This window comes from Gekko japonicus, unplaced genomic scaffold (assembly GCF_001447785.1).
Source record: "Gekko japonicus isolate JY-2015 unplaced genomic scaffold, Gekko_japonicus_V1.1 scaffold1176, whole genome shotgun sequence".
NCBI lineage: Eukaryota > Metazoa > Chordata > Lepidosauria > Squamata > Gekkonidae > Gekko > Gekko japonicus.
Genome location: NW_015174877.1, coordinates 94,097 through 115,351, shown reverse-complemented (window position 1 = coordinate 115,351; position 21,255 = coordinate 94,097).

Sequence of the window (21,255 nt, the reverse complement as noted above, 5' to 3'; positions counted from 1 at the left end):
TTGGCAGCCTCCCCGTCCGGACTGTGTTTTCTCCCCGGCATCTGATCGTGCCGGGGAGCAACGGCGCCGCGGCTAGGGGATCCGTGGGATCCCGCTGCGGCATCTCTATTTTACTGCGGCTCTGATTTGCCGCACTCTGCCGGGGTTTTACAGGGAGGGTAAGTTGCTTCCTCCCCGCCTCTCCCCACCCCTGCCTGCCTGGGGCTTCCTCGCACTCCTGCTAGCCTTGCAGGTCCACCGCCGGGCCCCTGATGTCAGGGGGTGTGGCATATGCTAATGTGTTATGCTAATGAGTTCCCCTAGCTCTTTTTCTACGAAATGACCCCTGACCTTTTGTATGAAGTGGTTGCCACCTCTCCTACCTCTAGGGGTATCAGCTTCCAGGTGGGGCCTGGAGTTCTCCTGGAATCACAACTGATATCCAGCTTATAGAAATGAGATCCCCTTACAGCTACCAGGTTTCTCATTGTGGCAGGAGACCTCCTATTGGCAGCTGTTTTGGGGAGGAAAAAACCCCAAACACAGCAGCAGTGGCAGCATTACTGTGTCACTTCTGGGAAAAACCTAGAAGTGATGTAGGATTGCCATAGAGTTTCCAATAATCCTCAGAGCTACTCTATGGCCCATTACACGTGCACATTTTACTGCAGACTTTCAGAGCAGTAAGCCTTTAATCTTGACTTTGGATTCTGTGCTTACCTTACGCACCATTCTTTTTCCTTTGGTGTGTTTATTCTGCAGCTACAATTTTAAAAATGCACTTTTCTAAATTGAGGTGTAATGTGATGTTTGTGTGTGGGTGGGGGGGTGCCTTACTGCAGCTGCATAGTAGCATCCAGCAAGCACCTTCCATTTAAATCCTCATGGTTCAGGTTTTGCACATGCATTTTAGTAGTTTGTTGAATGAAAGGGAACAGAAAAACCCCCCCCGTTTTTACTGGCACTGTGACTGCAACCAACGCTCCCTCTAAGCTGTGGAGTCTTGTGAGCAAAAATTATACTTTGTGAGATCCTGGCATTAAAGAGGTGAGCGAGCAATTCGGCTACTGCATAAATTAGTTTGCTCTGGAGCCCTCCTTCCTGAGCTAAGACAAAAATATGTGAGGCAGAGGCTAAAAAACTGTGAGCTAGCTCACACTAACTCAGCTTAGAGGGAACACTGACTGCAACCTATGGCACCTCACCTTCAGAATGCCCTCTGCCTGGAGGCTCACTTAACACCTACTTTACTGTCTTGAAAGTGTGAGGCCCAAACATTTCTTCGTGCCCAGGCTTGTAACTGAGGGATTCCTCTTTTTAAAGCTGCTTTTAATGGTTTGCTGCCTCTAACCTCAGGGCTGTTTTCTGGTTATTATTTTAGGTTGTTTGATGCTGTTTTGATGCTCCTGCCTCATTTTTATGGCTTGTGTTACTATTGATGATTCCCATTTTGTTTTTGTTTTTTTAATTATTCATCTGCTTCAGAACTCAGGAGAGGGTGGAACATACATTTTCCTAACAGAAATAAAGAATATATTCTGCTGCATGTTTAGACCAAGCTTCAGAGACTGAACTTCCAGGTACCCAGGGTGAAAGTCACTGCCTGGAGAACAAAAAGAGCATCTCAGGCTAAGAAAATTGTTCAGGAGGTCATTTTTATAAAGACAATGAGGTGGTAATTTATTACGCTACTGATTAGGCAGTAAAAACAGTCTTTCAGTTATTGTAACCCAGTTTTTGCATTGCTTATAGTATGTGTTATATATATTTTTTTAATTGCAAGGTTTTCTCATTTTGAAATCTGCCTTGAGGCTCAGCAAAGAAGGCAAACTATAAATAAAGCATAACTAAGAAAACTGTAACAAAGCAAAAATTAGGGCAGTGATTCGCCAGGGGAAAGTTCCTGAAAATAAGGGTGATCTCAAGTAAACAGGAAAAGTTAGAGTTTATAACAGAGACATCTCCAGATTTTTTGAGCCTCCAGGCACTTTTGGAATTTTGAAACTACATTATGGCTGCCACTGCTTACCTTCAAGTCACACAGTGAAGATCTTTGTGCTCTGGTGGCAGCAGCTGCTAAAGCAACTTAAAAAAAATCTGCACAGCCAATCAAATCTCTAATGGCCAATCAGAATCTCTGCTGGACAAAAGACCCACATGGCCCTACCCACTTTCCAAAAACACTTGCTAAAAAAGATGCTGGTGGGCACCACATTGGATACCCCTGCTTTATGTAAAGGTGGAGGGCTGTGTCAAGCTCTGGCATCCATGTTGGCTTATTGTGTTTCTGTTCGACATATTATTCTTTAGCATTTGCTTTTATGTGGCCTGTACCTTATCGCTGTACCTCTGCCCTCGCTTGCCATTTGCATTCCTTGTGTGTGTGTGTGTGTGTTGTTAGAACATTAGGGAGTATCGCTTGGTAACTTTCTGAAGTGAGCCCCAAGACAGTATTCTCATGGAAATGTCCTTGGCAAAGTCTTGTGCCTGGCTAGGTTAGATAGGGCAACCATATATCTGCCTGGGTTGCTATAGAAGTGCTGACGTTGGTGTGAATTGAATTTTGGGGTTTCACCTATATGTTGCTTTTTCCCGCCTTTGCAAATTAGTCCTAACAAAGAGTTCGAACCCATAGCATCTCATATCTTCAATAAAGCATTTCACTGCCAAAGTGTGTGTGGAGAGTGATTTGACTGGGAACCTGACAGGCTGGGATGAAAGCCCAAAAAACTGGGATTGGAGCTCTTCTGCATCAAAGAGGGTGGGATGGATAAAAAGGAAAATGCTTCTTAAGAGGGCCAGGAACAAGCTGCTTTAGTAGGAGAAGAAATGCTGCTATTTACGACCTTTTTGGCAGTGTGAGAAGCTGTTGTGTTTTGAAATCTCCCCCTCCTCTGGCAGGAAGCTGAAATGAGTATGCTCCTGCAAACGGTTTGGGCAGCACATAGCCCAAAGGAGGGCCACAGAACTGGGCTTTCCTCCTTTCCACAAGGCACATCTGGGGTGTTTATTCCTTTTTTTCTCTTCGGGCCCCATTGTCAAGAGAATTGCTTCAGCCAACAAAAAATCTCAGTATGTCAGCAGGGCTTCCCACCCCCTTCAATGGTGGGGGGCCCAAATATATCCCCAGGCCATATCCTCTTTTAGGCCTTTATATAACCTTTTTATCTTTCCCAGTTAAGCCCTGTAGTTTTGCTGCACAGCTTGGTAGAGAAAGGGGGTTTCTAACTGGGGGGGGGGAATCACCACAAAGAAGAAAGGGGGAGGAGCAGGGGGCAGCAGTAGCAGTGTGTGGGGCAGAAATGGGGTGGGTGGGTGGGTGCAGGTGCCATTCCCACCCCTCTTGTTGCTGCAGCCATAGTGGGGCTGCATTTTTGTGCACCATGTAGATGCAGCTCTGGTTAGAGTCCTTAGTTTGGAGACAAGGAGACAAACCACAGGTTGCAGGTCAAACTGCAAGGATTCCCTTCAGCTTTCAATTCACAGACACAAAAATGTTAGAGACAAACGAAGCAAAACTTCAGACAATGAGTGAACTCGAGGCGCCATGCGCGTCTTCTGGTCCTATTCTGGATTATTTCGGTCCACTGAGCCTAGAGGAAGTTGACAAGCTGAGTTAGTGTGAGCTAGCTCACAGTTTTTTAGCCTCCGGCTCACACATTTTTGTCTTTGCTCAGGAAGGATGACTCCAAAGTAAACTACTGTATGCAGTAGCCAAACCGCTCGCTCACAACTTTAATGTCGATAGCTCACAAAGTAGAATTTTTGCTCACCAGACTCCACAGCTTAGAGGGAACATTGGGCAAGCATATTTTGGCTTGCCTGCGGAGCCAAATGGACCCATTGCAGCTTCAGATGGCTCTCCGGGATCCATTGCCCCCTGGCGCTCGCCAGATGAGCTAGTCGAGGATTGGCATAGCCGACTCTCTGCAGGCATCGACGAGATCGCTCCCAGACGCCCTCTGCGCCCTTGTTCAAGGCTGGCTCCATGGTATACCCAGGAGCTGAGGCTGATGAAACGAAGGCTAAGACAGCTAAAGAGACAGTGGCAGCGTGTTCGCAACGAGGCATCAAGAGCATCCTATTGAACGTTTATGAGGTCGTATGAGATGGCAACCAAGGTTGCGAAGAGGGAGTTCTACACAGTCATGATTGCGTCTGCAAGCTCGCGCCCTGCACAATTGTATAGAATGATTCAGTCCTTAACTACTCTGCCACAGGACAGACAAAATGCTAGGGAATTCGATATAGGCTGTGAGGCTTTTGTGAGCTATTTTGCAGACAAAGTCTTGCTGCTCCACCGCGACTTCCCAGCCACACTTCAGACAATGAGTGAACTCGAGGCTCCATGCGCGTCTTCTGGTCCTATTCTGGATTATTTCGGTCCACTCAGCCTAGAGGAAGTTGACAGACTGATCTCAACGGTACGCCCAACCACATGCAGCCTTGATCCGTGCCCCTCCTGGCTAATTAAAGCTGGCCGCAAGGGGTTTCGAGGCACCCTTAGGGACATTATTAACAGGTCCGTCTCTGAGGGTCTGTTCCCGGGGGCTCTCAAGGAAGCGATGGTCCGCCCTCTCCTAAAAAAAAATCTCTGGACCCAGCCGAATTGGCCAACTATTGGCCGGTCTCTAATTTGCCCTATTTGGGCAAACCAATAGAGAGAGTGGTGGCGATACAGCTGCAGAGCTTTCTGGATTCCATGCTGGATCCCTTCCAGTCCAGCTTCCGCCCAGGTCATGGGAGGGAGACAGCACTGGTCGCCCTCATGACCTTCAGAGGTTAGGGGCCCCACTACTGGTCTTCAGTGGGGTGCCGTTGGTGCCAGTGCCGAGGGTCAGGAGTTTGGGAGTGCTCCTGGATGCTTCCCTGACAATGGAGGCCCAGGTAGCAGCCACTGCCAAGACAGCTTTTTACCATCTTTGACTAATTAGGCAGCTGGTCCCCTTCCTCGAACGCAATGATCTGGCTTCAGTGATCCACGCTATGGTCACCTCGAGGTTGGACTACTGTAATGCTCTGTACATGGGGCTGCCCTTGGGGCAACTCCGGAAGCTGCAGGTAGTGCAAAACGCAGCAGCCAGGCTGTTGATGGGTCTCCCTATGCGGGAGCACATCCAGCTTGTGCTAAGTTGTTGCACTGGCTACCAATAGCATTCCGGATTCACTTCAAGGTGCTGGTTTTGACCTTTAAAGCCCTTTATGGATAGGGGCCTGCCTACCTGAGGGACCGCCTTTCCCCGTGTTGTGTCCTGGGAACCGCCACGAGGCGGAAGAGTCCGTGCCCCGCATGCTACCAAGGAGCACCGCGCAGCCGCTCGCACCTTCCAACCGACCTCACTCCCCGCAACACGCTAGAAACATGGCCACGAACCACGGAAGCTTGGACAAGTTCAACGTTTCCCGGCCCGAGCTGTGGGACGGACCAGTTGGCCTGCTACCTTACGCTCAATAGCTTCACAGACGTTGGTGAACGGAGGGCCCTGCTCATCAGCTCATGCGGCATGGATATGATTCAATTTACCAAGAGCCTACTGGTGCCTAGATCAATCCTGGAATGTGAGTTCGAGGAGATCCTAGAGGCCCTCAACACTTATTTCAGCCCAACACCGACCTTCCTGGCCAAGAGGATGGACTTCTAGAGCAGCATCCAGGACCCTGGGGAATCGGCTGCAGCTTACATGGCCCTGCTACGCCAGCTTGCTGTAGACTATGCCTTCCCCATGGTGGTGGACAACCTCTTAACGCAGTTTATGTGGGGCCTGAGCGATACCAAGCTGCCACAGAAGATGATCAGCAATCGCACGCTGAAGCTAGATGAGGCCCTGCAGCACGCCACTGCTCATGAGGCCTCTCACAAGGATCGGCCCGCTGCGACAGCCCACTTTGCAGGGGCCCAGTCAAGTCCGGAGAACTCAGGCCGTCTGGCCACAACAACACCGCCGCAGGCCGGCTGCTAGCCGGTCCATGGGGAAGAGACAGCTGCGGAGACCACCACCAGAGAAAGGGCTGCAAGTTCCAGGATGCCAAGTGCCACACGTGCAGCAAGCAGGGGTACATTGCCCGGGTCTGCCAGTCGAAGGGCACTGGCAACCGTGCCAAACAGCCGCCTCGAAATCAGGAGCAGACATCCCATGAGACCGCGAATGGCAACGACCTCTACCACTTGACGGAGAGGCCCCTCCAGGTACTGCAGATTCCAGGGTCCACTCCCTCCCCAAGGTTCCAGGTTGAAGTCCGGATCCAGGGGGGCTCCCTGCTCAATGGAAGTAGACTCAGGGTTGGCGACGTCCATCATATCGGTGGACACGTTGAAGAGACTGTGCCCAAAGGAGGCCCCCACCTGCAGCCCGCGTCCCTGAACTTGGTGGACTTCCAGCGGAACCCGGTTCCAATCCGGGGCGAGGGAACTTTCCAGGTGCAGTATAAGGGCTTTGAGGGGAACTTGAAACTTGAACCCAGCTGAAGCAGCCATCCTCCCACCCAAGCACCAAGGCCGCAACCTGCAGGCCGCATACTGGATCACCTAAAGAGGAGGATGAATGGGAGGACATGCAGAGGGACAACAGGAAGTCTGGATCTTACCCTGTGATGTCCAGAGAGGGGTAGCCCAGCAGGGGGAGGGTGATGCTGAGGAAGGCCAACTCATCCACCCTGGCTGGGTACAGGCAGGAGCGGTGGGGGCTGAGAATCTTTCCCAGGTGAGAGAATACCTACTCACTCTGGACATTTGAGGGAGGGCAGGAGAGGAGACTCATGGCCACACAAAAGTGGTCGGGCCAGATGACAGCTTTGCATGACCAGTACTCCAGAGGATTGGCATTGGCAGGCTCAAGAGACTCAGCGAGGTACTCCCAAATCCCCTCCCACCACACGTCGGGCACCCCTGCCGCTACTGATCTCCAAGTTCACCACTGACAACCAGTAGTGGGGCTTCTTCCTGGTTGGGCTCTTTGAGGCAAAGGTGCTGGGCTGCGGCTCCTCCTGCGCATGGAGCAGAACCACTTTGTAGCCAGGTGCAGCAGTTCAAATAGGAAATAAGAAATTACTTAAACAAATAGAATGGCATCATTAAAGTGAAGCCTGTTTAGTAGTAACATTGTTGATACTATATGAATTGTAAATTAAATCTACTATAAACTTGGTTGTTAATTTATAGGATCATGTAATACGTGATATAAGATATTGGATTGGAAAAGGATAAACAGGAAATGGCACTAAATGTATAAGTGATCCTAATTGTGATTGAAGAATTTATAATTAAGATATTAAGCTAGATTTGTATGTTACGATGTGCTTAAATATTTATATGTCGCTTTGTGTGTATGTCCGTCTAAAAAACAATAAATAGATCATTTAAAAAAAAGAAAGTGGGTGGGGTCAGGTGGGGCTCTCACCCAGCAAGGCTTCTGATTTGGCCCTGGAGATCTGATTGGCTGCACAGCTGATTGTTTTAGTGGCAGCTGCCACCACAGTGTTTGTTTAATTTTCTCTCGCTCCTCTTTCCCAGTGTACTTTTTAAATTGCCTTTCTGTCCCTCTGCACTTGAGCTTTCTCTGTGAGGTTGGTTCCATGTCCTGTGGCAGCCATCTTGTGGTTGCACCCACCACCCTGGTCACAGTACTAGAGGTGCCTGGCCATGGGTTCAAAAGGGTTGGGGACCCCCCGCCATAGATGTACCCTTCAGACATCTGTTAAAGTGAGCCCTGACTCACAAAAACTTCTGCTGGAATACGTTTTGTTAGTCTTTAAAATGCCGCAAGAAACAGAAGACCGCATGATACAGCCTGATCTCGTCAGTTCTCAGAAGCTAAGCAGGGTTGGTCCTTGGAAGGGAGACTGTCAAGGAAGTCCCAGATCACTGCAGACTGTGACAGCAGCCATGAAATTAAAAAATGCCTGCTCCTTGGGAGGAAAGCGATGGCGAACCTAAACAGCATGATAAAAAGCAGAGACATCACCCTGCCAACAAAAGTCCGCATGGTCAAAGCAATGGTATTCCCAGTAGTCATGTATGGCTGCGAGAGTTGGACTATAAGGAAGGCCGAGCGTAGAAGAATAGATTCTTTTGAACTATGGTGCTGGAGAAGACTCTTGAGAGTCCCTTGGACTGCAAGAAGATCAAATCAGTCAATCCTAAAAGAAATCAACCCTGACGGTTCCCTGGAAGGCCAGATAATGAAACTGAAGCTCAAATACTTTGGCCACCAAATGAGAAGGGAGCACTCACCGGAGAAGACCCTGATGCTGGGAAAGATTGAAGGTCAAAGAAGACGGGGATGGCAAAGGCAGTGGCATAGATGCAGATGCAACAAACATGAAATTGAGCAAACTTCAGAGGATGGCGGAAGACAGGAAGACCTGGTGGGGTTCCATGGGGTCGCAAAGAGTCGGACTCGACTGTGCGACTGAACAACAACAAAGAAATAAATCCCGTCTTATTTGAGCTGCTATTGTTTGTCAGGAACGGAAAATGATGAGTGGTTGAAATGCAACAAACTGAGAGACTGGAAAGACTAGAGATTGTTGAGAAATGGAGGCAGGAGTAGAGGATGAGGAGTTCGATCCAGATACACTAATTGGAGACCTAACATGGGAACAATTTCAAAATTTTCTGAGGCGAGAAATTGAGCAAGCAGTCAAAATCGCTTGTAACAACTTGGTGAAAAAATACCAAAATATAAAGCAAGATGAGAGTATAAATGAAAATCAATCTCAACAAGCCCAAGGACTTGTAGAAGAACAAAGCTGCCCTCGGGAGAAGATGGGAGAATCACTTAATAGCCACCTGACCTCAAGGGAAAAAGAGAACCAAAATACAGATACACACAAGAGATGTTGTTTAAAAGGAATAACAAGCTGTGTTTTGGAAAAGGAAGCAACAAAAAAGCTATATGTGAAAAAGAATACAAGGAGAAAATGGAAAGGAGGAAGAAAGGCTTTGGTAAAGAAATAAAGAAATTTAAGGTAAAAAAAGGAATGATGACTGTTTTTGTGAAAGATGGAAGAAGTGATTTTGAACTGGGACCTCGGGAATATAAAAATGCAAGACATTTGAATGAAGTTGAAAGGGAAAAGGAAGTTTTAGAAAGAGGGGGACAAAAGGGAAAGGCAAAATTATGTATGGTTAGTATGTTATTTTTTATGGACCTTGCTGTTATTGGGAAGAAAAAATGGGAAATTTGTAGTTTTGTGGCTTAATTTGTAATTTGTTGTTGTTTCATTAATCCACTCTAGTCTCGCTATATATATATGATGAGTATGGTTGGTTTTGAGTATAGGAATGGGTCGTTGTTGTAATTTATTTTTTCAATGAGTATTTGTTAGCATAGATGAGGGGGAGGACATAAGGAATTGTGCAGGTTAATTAAAGTAGAAATATTAGTATTTTTTTTAGTTAGATATTTCTTTGAATTGTTTTCTTTCTTCACTGTGGGATAGTGGGGGGAAATTGTTATAGCAGATTAGTGGCAGAGGTCTAATTAATTTCTAATTAAAAGAACTAACAAAATGTATAAAAGTTAACTTAAATGGAAATATAACCTCTGCCAAATCCTCTGCCATCACACGTCTGGCATCCCTGCCGCTACTGATCTCCAAGTTCACCACTGACAACCAGTAGTGGGGCTTCTTCCTGGTTGGGCTCTTTGAGGCAAAGGTGCTGGGCTGCGGCTCCTCCTGCGCATGGAGCAGAACCACTTTGTAGCCAGGTGCAGCAGTTCAAATAGGAAATAAGAAATTACTTAAACAAATAGAATGGCATCATTAAAGTGAAGCCTGTTTAGTAGTAACATTGTTGATACTATATGAATTGTAAATTAAATCTACTATAAACTTGGTTGTTAATTTATAGGATCATGTAATACGTGATATAAGATATTGGATTGGAAAAGGATAAACAGGAAATGGAACTAAATGTATAAGTGATCCTAATTGTGATTGAAGAATTTGTAATTAAGATATTAAGCTAGATTTGTATGTTACGATGTGCTTAAATATTTATATGTCGCTTTGTGTGTATGTCCGTCTAAAAAACAATAAATAGATCATTTAAAAAAAAAGAAAGTGGGTGGGGTCAGGTGGGGCTCTCACCCAGCAAGGCTTCTGATTTGGCCCTGGAGATCTGATTGGCTGCACAGCTGATTGTTTTAGTGGCAGCTGCCACCACAGTGTTTGTTTAATTTTCTCTCGCTCCTCTTTCCCAGTGTACTTTTTAAATTGCCTTTCTGTCCCTCTGCACTTGAGCTTTCTCTGTGAGGTTGGTTCCATGTCCTGTGGCAGCCATCTTGTGGTTGCACCCACCACCCTGGTCACAGTACTAGAGGTGCCTGGCCATGGGTTCAAAAGGGTTGGGGACCCCCCGCCATAGATGTACCCTTCAGACATCTGGTAAAGTGAGCCCTGACTCACAAAAACGTCTGCTGGAATACGTTTTGTTAGTCTTTAAAATGCCGCAAGAAACAGAAGACCGCATGATACAGCCTGATCTCGTCAGTTCTCAGAAGCTAAGCAGGGTTGGTCCTTGGAAGGGAGACTGTCAAGGAAGACCTGCAGAGGAAGGCCACAGCAAATCACCTCTGCTTCACGCTTGCTTTGAAAGTCCCCTGCTGGGATTGCCATCAATTGGCTGTGACTTGACAGTACTTTCTGTACACAAGGTGCCACAACTAGATACAAGTCCAGTAGCAACTTAGAGACCAATAAAATTTTCAGGGTATAAGCTTTCGAGAGTCAAAGCTCCCTTGGTCAGGTAGAAGGGAAACTAAGGTGCCACAAGCAGGGGTCATTTCCTGCAGGAGCGCACAGGAGCGGAGCTCCGGCAGTAAGGAGCCCAGGGGGCGGGCATATGCAACAAGCTCCGCCCCCATGCCCCCAGCAGCCCTCAGTCGGGCCAGGAGGAGCAAGAAGCAACCAGGTAAGTTGCAGAGCCCCCCCCCGGCCCGCCTTCAGGTACAAGCTCTCCCTCCTCTGTGAGGGCAGATCTGCGCGTCCTCCCCACCCATAGCTAGCAATCCAAAACAGTCCAGTGGCACCTTTAAGACCAAGTTTTCTTTAGGTACAAGCTCTCCCTCCTCTGCGAGGACAGATCTGCATGCCCCCCCCCCAATAGCTAGCAAGCCAAAACAGTCCAGTGGAGCCTGAGCGGTGGGTGTTGCCTTCTGACACACTTCCGGTGGTGTCAGGGGGTGTGGCCTATGCAAATAAGTTATGCTAATAAGTTATGCTAATGAGCTCCTGCACCTCTTTTTCTACGAAATGACCCCTGGCCACAAGACTCCTGATTAATTTTACTGCTGCAGCTACATTCCTAACCCAGCTAGCCATGTGGAGAATTAAGATCTACTGTGGAATATTTTAGCATTGCAATTGCTGGCTGAAGACACTTTGGTTTCACAGAACGATATCATCAGGCCAGAGACCACCTCTGCTCCACATTTGACACCCCTTGGGACACGTTGAAATAATTTCTCTTACAAACTGTGCAGATGCCTCCAGGCCCAGGCGCCTAGAGATTACTACCATTGTCTATGCTTTTGGTATGTTTAATTAGTATTTTCTCCCTTAAAAATATAATACTCCACCTTCTGGGAGTGTTTGGGGAAAATGGGTGGGAAGGGAGAGACTGAAGAAGGAAGACATTCTCCATGCACAAGGCCAACCACCCCTCCTTCCACTCCCCTGCCAAATATACCTTCCAACAAAAGCCCATTATGATATTCTAAAAATAAAATGAGACAGGCAGTTAAGATAAACTGCAGGGCAGAGCTGGTATTTAAGAGGAGATCTTGAAGAAACGACAACACTGTGGTGTGTTTCGTAACCAGCACGTCTGTGAAACATGCGGGACCACTTTCTTAGGAGCAAAATGTCTTGCATAGTTGAAAATCCATTCAACTGCCTCTTTGATATGTTAAGAAAACTGAGCAGGTGGTTTAATAGTTACATGGGGAATGGCAGGGCTGGACATACCACAAGCAATGCTGGTTGCAGGAGCAGCAAAGGATCTGGTGCAATGGTGGCTGCATTGTGATACCTGTCCCGTGGGGAGGGGGCTAATCCAGTTGTTTGGGAAGAGACAATCAGGTGGGATACGCAAGCCTTCCAAAGATGCCATTTTGGGTGGGCTACCAGTGGGAAGGACCTTCTGCTACTGCTCATGAGTACAGAGCAAGGGCATCACACAGGGTACCCACGTATAGCCTGGCAACCAGGGGAGACCCATGGAAGCACAAACATGGGGGGGTGGCCATTGGTGACAGCATGACATGACTTCCTGAAAAACCCGGAAGTGATGTCATCACACTTCTCGAGACCACAGAGTTTCTACTGATTTCATAAAACTATAATTTCTGGCAATTGTGTGATGGCTTGTAGTTTATGACTTTTGTCACAGAAATAAGAACATAAGAGATTCCAAAGTTGGATCAGGCCAAAGGCCCATCCCGTCCAACACTCTGTGTCACACAGTGGCCAGAAATACCAGGTGCCATCAGGAGGTCCACCAGTGGGGCCAGGACATTAGAAGCCCTCCCACTGTTGCCCCCCCCCGAAGAACAAATAAGACAGAGCATCACTTGCCCCAGAGCCCCTATCTATACCTTGTGGCTAATAGCCACTGATGGACCTCTGCTCCATGCTTATCTAATTCCCTTTCGAAGCCGTCCATGCTTGTAGCCGCCACCACTTCCTGTGGCAGTGAATTCCATGTGTAAATTAAGTAATTAATTGATAGTAATTAAGAAGAAGTTTCTGGTGATTCCTACAGAGGAGTGATGTCACTTCTTGGTTTTCCATGGAAGCAATGTCACACTGGCAGGCTGATGGCCATTTGTCTCCAACTGCCGCTCAGGAAAAGAACACTTGGGGGGGGGGAATCCCCTGCTCCCATCAGGGTTCTGGCAAGACTAACAACACAGCTCCTGTGTCTTTTTTGCACACACTCACACAATGAGAGGATGGTGAAATGGGGTCACTCAGTGGTGGAGAGCAGTGTTCCCTCTAAGCTGAGTTAGTGTGAGCTAGCTCACAGTTTTTTAGCCTCTGGCTCACACATTTTTGTCTTCGCTCAGTAAGGATGGCTTTAGGTAAAGGTAAAGGTTCCCTTGCTTCAAAGCCAGTCGAGTCCGACTCTAGGGTTGCGGTGCTCATCTCCGTTTCAGAGACGATGAGCCAGCGCTGTCTGAAGACGTTTCCGTGGTCATGTGGCCGGCATGACTAAACGCCAAGGCGCACGGAACGCTGTTACCTTCCCACCGAAGTGGTACCTATTTGTCTACTTGCAATTTCTTGCTTTCGAACTGCTAGGTTGGCAGGAGCTGGAACTAGAGATGGGAGCTCACTCCATCATGTGGCACCCGGGTCTCAAACTGCTGAACTACCGACCTTCCACAGCCTGCAGTTCAGCGTCTTAACCACTTGAGCCACCGCAGCTCCTAAGGATGGCTTTAGAGCAAACTAATTTATGCAGTACCCAAATCACTTGCTCACAACTTTAATGCCAGTAGCTCATAAAGTAGAATTTTTGCTCACAAGACTCCACAGCTTAGAGGGAACATTGGTGGAGAGCATTCCTCCATGGCTCTGACTTGTTCCTCACCTCCCAGTTCTTCTTCACTTGTGTGTGTGTGTGGCTTTAGCTGGTTCTACCAGTTTTCATATAGTAAAAAAGTTTGGGTTATAAACAGTTTAACTATCTTAGAGGCAACTGCTTTCAGTTTAAATATGTAAACACACACACACACAGAGTGTATTTCAGTTTAAGGGTACTCTGAGATGCACCCCTCATATAGTTTGAGAACAATTATTTCTAGAGAACCAGGGAAGTTACGCTAGGTACTACTGCTGTAATTTGACTTATTCTTCACGTAGCTCATCAACTAAAGCTAATCTCCAGCAAGGTTAACACAGAGATTTTTGGATTTTTGCTTTGCTCTTCACCTTTTAAGAGGCCTGTCTGTTCAAGATGTGTGAGGAGATACTGGCAAGGACATACAGAGGCTCCAGGCAACACCACCAAGAAGAGGACTGGCAGGAGAGGAGAGGAGCCCTCTGAGGGTGTCATGCCGAAGACCTCCCTGTAGACTCAATACTATGACCCCATTCACACATTCCTCTGGCTGTTTGGGAGCAGCCTCCCCATACTGTAGGCTTGCCCACTCCAGGTTGGGAAATTCCTGGAGATTTGGGGTCAGAGCTTGGTAACAGCTGCCACAGAAGGCAGAGCCAACCCCAAATGACTGCTGCAAGAGGCGGAGCCAAATGCAACACGTCCCTCCTCACTTTACAGAAGAATCACAGAAGGGAAACAAGAAGAAATAAAGGAAAACCCAAGGGGAGGAAGGGGAAGGGGAAATAAAAAAGAAGGGAATAAAAAGAAGGAAAGCCTAAAGGGGCAATGGAACCGCACACTAACTGTAATGTCCACTGTCCAGGACAGATCCAACAATGTCTCAGTCACACTCTCAGGCAGGGTTTAATCCAAAAGTACAATGTTTATTTCACAAACCTTATGCCAGGCAGCACTGCACTCACAATGTGCTCCTGTTACAAACAAGTAGACGACTGATAAAAACCCACTCTGATAATGTCCTGCAGGTGGACATGACAACTCCAAGCGATCTTAAAGACACATTACACCACACTAACTAAGGAAAGTCCAGATACTTACCAATCTTCCTGATCCTATAGTGGCAGTGGATGCTATTGTAACAGAGAACCCCTTCATTTGAATGAGGGTAGCCAATAACAACCTAACTTACAATGATCTTACTTTCTGAGAAGCTCAGTGGGTACCAGGCAGAGGTCATTTCGGGGGGGGGTCGCGGGGGAACGCAGTTCCCCCGGGTGAGGTGCAGGGGGTGGGGCACATGGCGAAGCCCCGCCCCCTGCTTCCGGCCGCCCCGCTTCCAGCCCTCATTCAGCCAGGAGGAGGCAGGAGAAGAGGGAGGGTAAGTTGCTTCCTCCCCGCCACTCCCCACCCCTGCCTGCCTGTGGCCAGGGAGGGCCTTGGCGGGGCTTCCTCGCACTCCCGCTGGCCTTGCATGTCCACCGCCGGGCCCCTGATGTCAGGGGGTGTGGCATATGCTAATGTGTTATGCTAATGAGTTCCCCTAGCTCTTTTTCTACGAAATGACCCCTGGTACCAGGGAAGAAGTGGCAAGACGTGCAAGCTTGCCAGCTGGGCTGGGCTGAGACATCCCCTGCCCCTGGTGCTCATTTCCCCCCACTGCTCTGAGCAACTACATGTTTTCTGCTAAGGACATACAGTATACTAGCCTGATACCCGTGCTTCGCTACGGTATTTAAGTTCCGTAAATCCAGTTATAATACTGATGATGTGAAGTCTGAAATGTAACGTTTGTTGTAGGGATTCTAATGGAGAAGATTGTAATGTAAAAAATGAACTGAGACATACGTACTTTTTCTCTCTCTCTACCGAAGGACCTCTCTGTAGACCACACTGTTTTGCTCATATGGAGATGTGTTGTTCTGAGAACCTCAGGGTGATCTTGCTGGTACTTGGCAAGCGCAGCTCAGTGCACCCCAGGAGTACCATGTGCAAATGTCTTTGCTGCATTCCTAAGTTACCTCCTCCTTGTAGCGTTGTTGTATCTGGCTCAACATTTGCCAGGAGCTTTCTTGGGGGCAGTAAGATGTGAGAGGTGTGAGGGGGGTCTGAGGGAGTGGTGATGTGGTGGACATTTCTTCAGGTCCATGAGGGAGGCACACATCAAAATGGCTCCTAGAAAGGTTCTTTACTATCACCCCATGAACATTCATAAAGTCAATTGCGATGCTGGCTGTTAAGATTCAGGAGTCTTGAATTGCTGATTTTTGCGACTGTCCTCAACTGTCTGCAGTCTCTTTTAACTGTGACTGATTTCTCACAAGCCGCTGCTCCACCCTTGCTCTTCCCTTTCCCCCAATTGTATGCATCAATTTCCCACTATTTGCTGCGTGGCCGCATTTTGACCCACAGCTTCACCCGATTTCCCCCGTGTCTTCTCGATCCTGTTTTTTGAGGATCCAGAAGACCTGGGTGAAATCGGGTGAAGCTGCAGGTCAAAATGCGGCCGTGCAGCAAATAGTGGGAAATTGACTAATACAATTGGGGGAAAGGGAAGAGAGAGGGCGGAGCAGCAGCTTGTGGGAAATTGGTCCATGTTTTTACCTCACAACACTGAGATCCACAACTGAGCAATCAGAGCGAGGTGGGTGCAAGAGGCAGATTTTACCTCAGAACTCTGAGCTACACCGTTGAGCCATTAAAGAGGGGGGGCAAGGAGGCAGCAGCCTGCCAGGCACATGGAAAACAATTGGGGGAACACATTTTGACTCTTTTTTACTCCCTTGGGGTTGTGTTTCTCAGAAATCTCTTCGTAGTGGGGGTTGACATCATGATAGGAATGCACTCTCCTTATTTTGGGTTTCTTGGTGCAGAGGTTTGGCCTGGGCATTGAATTTTAGTGAGGACAGCGATGGTTCTATCTTGGCTGGCACCCTTCCCTGTTGTTTACATCTATTTTGCCCTCCTCCCCCCTGTCCATGAAGTAGCTGGCAGTGGGAGTTGGAATGAGGATTGGTTATTTGCCATCTGATTACCTTTAATGTTGTACTAATGTTTTTAATTAATTTTATTTTGTTTTATCTCTGCTTGTACATCACCCAGAGCCCTGCAGTAGCAGGGGTGGAGCGATTCATAAATATCTACATGTCTGGATTTTCCTAATCTTTGCACCTCTTATACCTTATTGTTAATATAAGTTGTGAGTTTATTTTTGTTATATTGTTGCGGCATACTCTGTTATTGTTGATTGAATTATTGTTTTATTATTGTTGTTGAAAATAAAATAAAAATTAATTTAAAAAAATTGTAATGGCCATTGGGCCCACAGTGTGACATCACTTCCAGGAAAACTCAAAAGTGATGTCAGTCCTTTCTAGGAATTGTTGGAAACTATACGATTTTACTGTAGAGCTTCTGGAGATTCCTTAAGAGGCATGATGTCATTTCCAGATTTCCCTGGAACTGCTATCACACTATCAAAAACAACAACAAAACCCATATTTTCCAGGCCAACCCAAGGCAGGCACCGCTTTGGGGACTGCTGTTTTAGATTTAGTGCTAAACTTGCAAATACTACAAATACAACTGGGGGCTTGCAAAATTCATGGGGGGAATCCCATCCTTCCCCCCCACTTGTCCTCTAAGCCCAGGTTCAGCTCTCTGCCACCATCACCCGTTGCCAAACCAGGCTGCTCATGGCTCTGGGTAACCTCCACAGCCGTCTCTGTGCCCCACACAGCTCATGGTCACCACTGCGGCTGCCTCCAGGCCCCTCATGGCTCCCAGAGTCCACTGTGGTCACAGCATGAATACAGGGGACCATCATTAGTGGGGCCAAGCCTGGAATGCCTCACGGACTCATCAACAGCATGGCAGGGCCAGGAATGGATTCTGGACTTTATGTGCAGCCGATACTAAACCCAGCACAATTCCCAGCTGCCAAGCCAGGAGTGGCTACCTGGACCCTGCCACAGTACAGATGGTAGGTATGTTGTCTACATGTGTCCAGACTAGGCTCATTATTGGGGGGGGGAATTTAAATCCCCCAGTCAGATTTTTCTGCAAACCTGGGGAGTCCCCCAAGGTTGAAGAGATAACTTATTTTAGTCAATCTGGGCCTTTAAGTATCTGCAGCTGAACCCACATGTGACTATTAAAATATAAAATGTTTTTTACATTGTTTGCAATGCAGTTTTTACTATTTGGTGTAATTTTATTTTGACTATGCATGTTTACGGGTAGGATTAAAGTCAGAGCCACAGGTGGAACTGAAGCCAGGCCCAAACCACTGGAAATCTTATTCATCCATTCCTCTGGCTTCTGCAGTATCAGCAAACAGATCTTACATGTGTTCACATCCTTGAATAGCTATAACAGCTAGAAACTTGGCTTTTCTTCTTCTTCTTTTTTTTTAAATTACTCTCCAGAAACTAAACTCTCCCCACAACATGCCCATTTTTGTCACTGAAGTTTAGGTTAGGATTGCCAACTCCTAGTTGGGAAATTCCTGAATATAAGGAGGTGAAGCCTGGGTAGGGCAGCGTTTGGAGATCCCCACCTCTGTAACTATGTGTTGAAGGAGGCACAGAGATCAGCCTTTCTGGCTCAGTGTTTATGCTAAAGTGTGCCAGCATGTGCTGGCGCACAACTTTTTAGGCCCTAGCGCAGAGTTTTTTTGCTCAGCTCGGGGCGACAAAATTCACCTTTCCCATCTCTCTCTGGCCTCCTGGTCCTGTCCATCAAACCCCTCCCTGTCACACCCTATCTGGGGCGATTGCAGAGCTCTGCCCCTGCACTGGCCTCCTTTTAGCATTGGTCGAGCCTGCCCTGCCCTTCACATGTGGGTATGAGATGCCGGTTGCCGCCCAGCCATGCCTGCTCTAGGGGGTGGTCATTGCTGTGCGGCCTTGGCTTGCCGTGCTTCCTCCATCCTGCCCTTTGGGCCCATCAGGTCCCGCCCTGTCTCACCCTGCCACTACTCATACCCTGGGGGTGACTGGATCTGCTACCTCCACCAGCTCCCTTCTTCCTGCCAGCCCCCGGGTCATCCCATGTAAGACACCCTTGGGGCTTGGCTTGTCTCTGCTTGGGGTTGAGGTCAGGATGGTGTAGGTTGTGGCGGGTGTGGTGGCCTTGGCCTCACCACCAAGTTGTCCAGGCAGCTTGCTCCCTGGACACTTAGAAAAGATGAAGGAAGCTGGCAGATAAGAGCAGTGGCAGAAGGGGGAGTGGGAGTGTTTCGCACAAATTTGGGTGCCAAATGAAACCCTGAGGTGGAAGCTTCACCTCGCTAAGTTTGTCTTTAGTTGGGACTTTTTTTAAAGAAGCAAATTTCTAAGTACATTGTTACAGCAGTAAAGTCTAGAAACTGATTTTTAAAATGACCATCTGAGATTCTCAGGAAGTTTAATATGGTTCTCTTACTTTTGTGTGGAGTGCTGGCATAAATTCAGTCTGGATTAAATAGGAAAAGGGAAACATGCTATCATCTCATCAGGAGTAGTTTACTTGTGGAGTTGCCTCGCTCCTTTGTTGATTTTTATTATTTATTCTGTTTATGGGTTGGCTCCCCTTTTAATAATAAAAAAGGACCACAGACTCTGCCTTCCTCTCAGCAGTGGCCTACCTCGTAGGGAGGCTGTAGATTTTTTTTTTAAAAAAAATCAGGTTGCTTTCTGCAGTGTTTTTTAAAAAATCAATTTCATAAACCTAGTGGAACTAGATCTCAGATTTTCTGCCAGAAAGCACATGGAAGAAATCTTAAAACACAATAATTTTGTGTTAACAAAGTTTGAGCCCAGTGACACAGTAAATCTCCAGGGTCACATTCAAGTACAATTTTTTCATAACAACTATTACCTGGTCCTTTTTAAAACTAAAGATAATGTGTATTGGACCTGAGACCTTTTTCAGGCATAGCAGCTTTGGACTTCACTTGGTGATCTCTCATCCCGGGCCATGCAGGTCAGAACTTAGAAGCAGTAGGAAATAGTAAAAGCGCTTTTTTCTTTTTTTTACTCTCTCTTTCTTCTTAGGATCTGTCATGCAGACTCACATGCTGTCTGGGGAGTTGCCTACAATTAGTCCCTAGAACTGGTAGGAAATTATAGTGCTTGTTCAACAGAAATAAGTTACACATCCTATTCTGTTCTTGCTTCACACCGGATATGAATGTATCATAGCAGAGTCCAAATTTTTGGAACCGCCTTCATGGTTAATTCTTTCAAGACCTGTTGTTCTGTCCCCAAAATGGCAACTTTTCTGCTTGACCTTGAATGCTGGTCTCTCTGTTCTCTCCCTTACATTAGCATTTAGATTGAAAGCACATTTGAGACAGAACCCAGTGTGGTGCAGAATTTAGGATTAGGACTAGGGTTGCCAGACCCCCAGTCTGGGCAGGGTTTTCCCCAATTTTGGGGGCTTCAGCCCGCTGCTGACCAGCTGGATGGCGGGGGAAGTCCCACCCCCAAGCCCAACCACCCACAGCCACCCCTGTCCTTTCTCTCCTAAGAGATTTAAAAGGCCCTCCAGCAGATCCAGCAGATTCGCCGCTTGGAGATCAGGTGCACGGGGCTCTGCTGGCTAGAAGCATTTAAAAGGCCCCTTCAAATGCTTCTGGCCAGTGGGGACCAGGCCCCATGAGCCCGAATTCCAAGCAGCATCGCAGCTTGGAGTTCAGGCAGGCAGCCACTCCCCTTATTGCAGGATTTAAAGGGCCCTCCACCTGACCACTGGGCCCTTTAAATCTTACAGGAGGGGAGGGAGAAGGGTGGCCGTGGGTGATGGTTCTTGGGGGCATCATCATCATATTCAGGATACCTCGCCCCCTATGAGAATGCCCCCCCCCAAGTCCCCTGCTGGGGACAAAACTGGACCTGGCAACCCTAATTAGGACCGGGGAGGTTTGGGTTCAGCAATGAAGCTCCTTGAGTGATCTTGAGCCAGTCACTCACTCTCCATTTCTAACCTGCAATCTGTTATGCTAGCAGGATTCAGGCAATGAGCTTGCTTTCTTCCAAGAGAAAACTAGAACATAAAGAGCCCTGCTGTACCAGGCCAGTGGCCCATCATGTCCATAATCCTGTTTCACACATTGGCCAATTGTTCTGGAGGGCCAACAAATGGGGCACAGAAGTCTTCCCCTGAGTCTGCCTCCTGGCATGAGTATTCAGAGGTTTGCTGCCTCTGAATATGGAGGTTCCATTTAGTCTCCCCGACTTGTGGCCATTATGGCCCATTATTGTGGGCCTCCACGGACGCCCACAATTTATAGTATCATGGGATTTATAGTATCTATCCACCATCTCCACCCAATGCATAATGTTACAAACCTCTGTCATGTCACTTAGGGCTCAGCTACACATCATATAAAGTCCTCATGTTCATTGGGGATCCCTGTCAACCCTCCCCTCCCTCCACTGCTGTTGTTGTTTTTCTTCTACTAGGCCCAAGGGAGAGAAGAGGAGCTAGTAGTTCCAACAGAGAATGGAGGGAAACGGAAGTATCACACTGGAAAGGAACTCTGAGGGGAAAGCTGTTCTGTATTACGTTTACAATAACTATTTACTGTTGAAAAGTAGGGTTGCCAAATGGGCCCGGGGGGCGGGGAATCCCCCGCTTCGGAGGCCCAATTTCCGCCGTGGCAGAATTGGGCCCCGGGGGGAACCCCGCCCCCGAAGCTGTGTCACCAGAGGTGACGCAGCCACGTC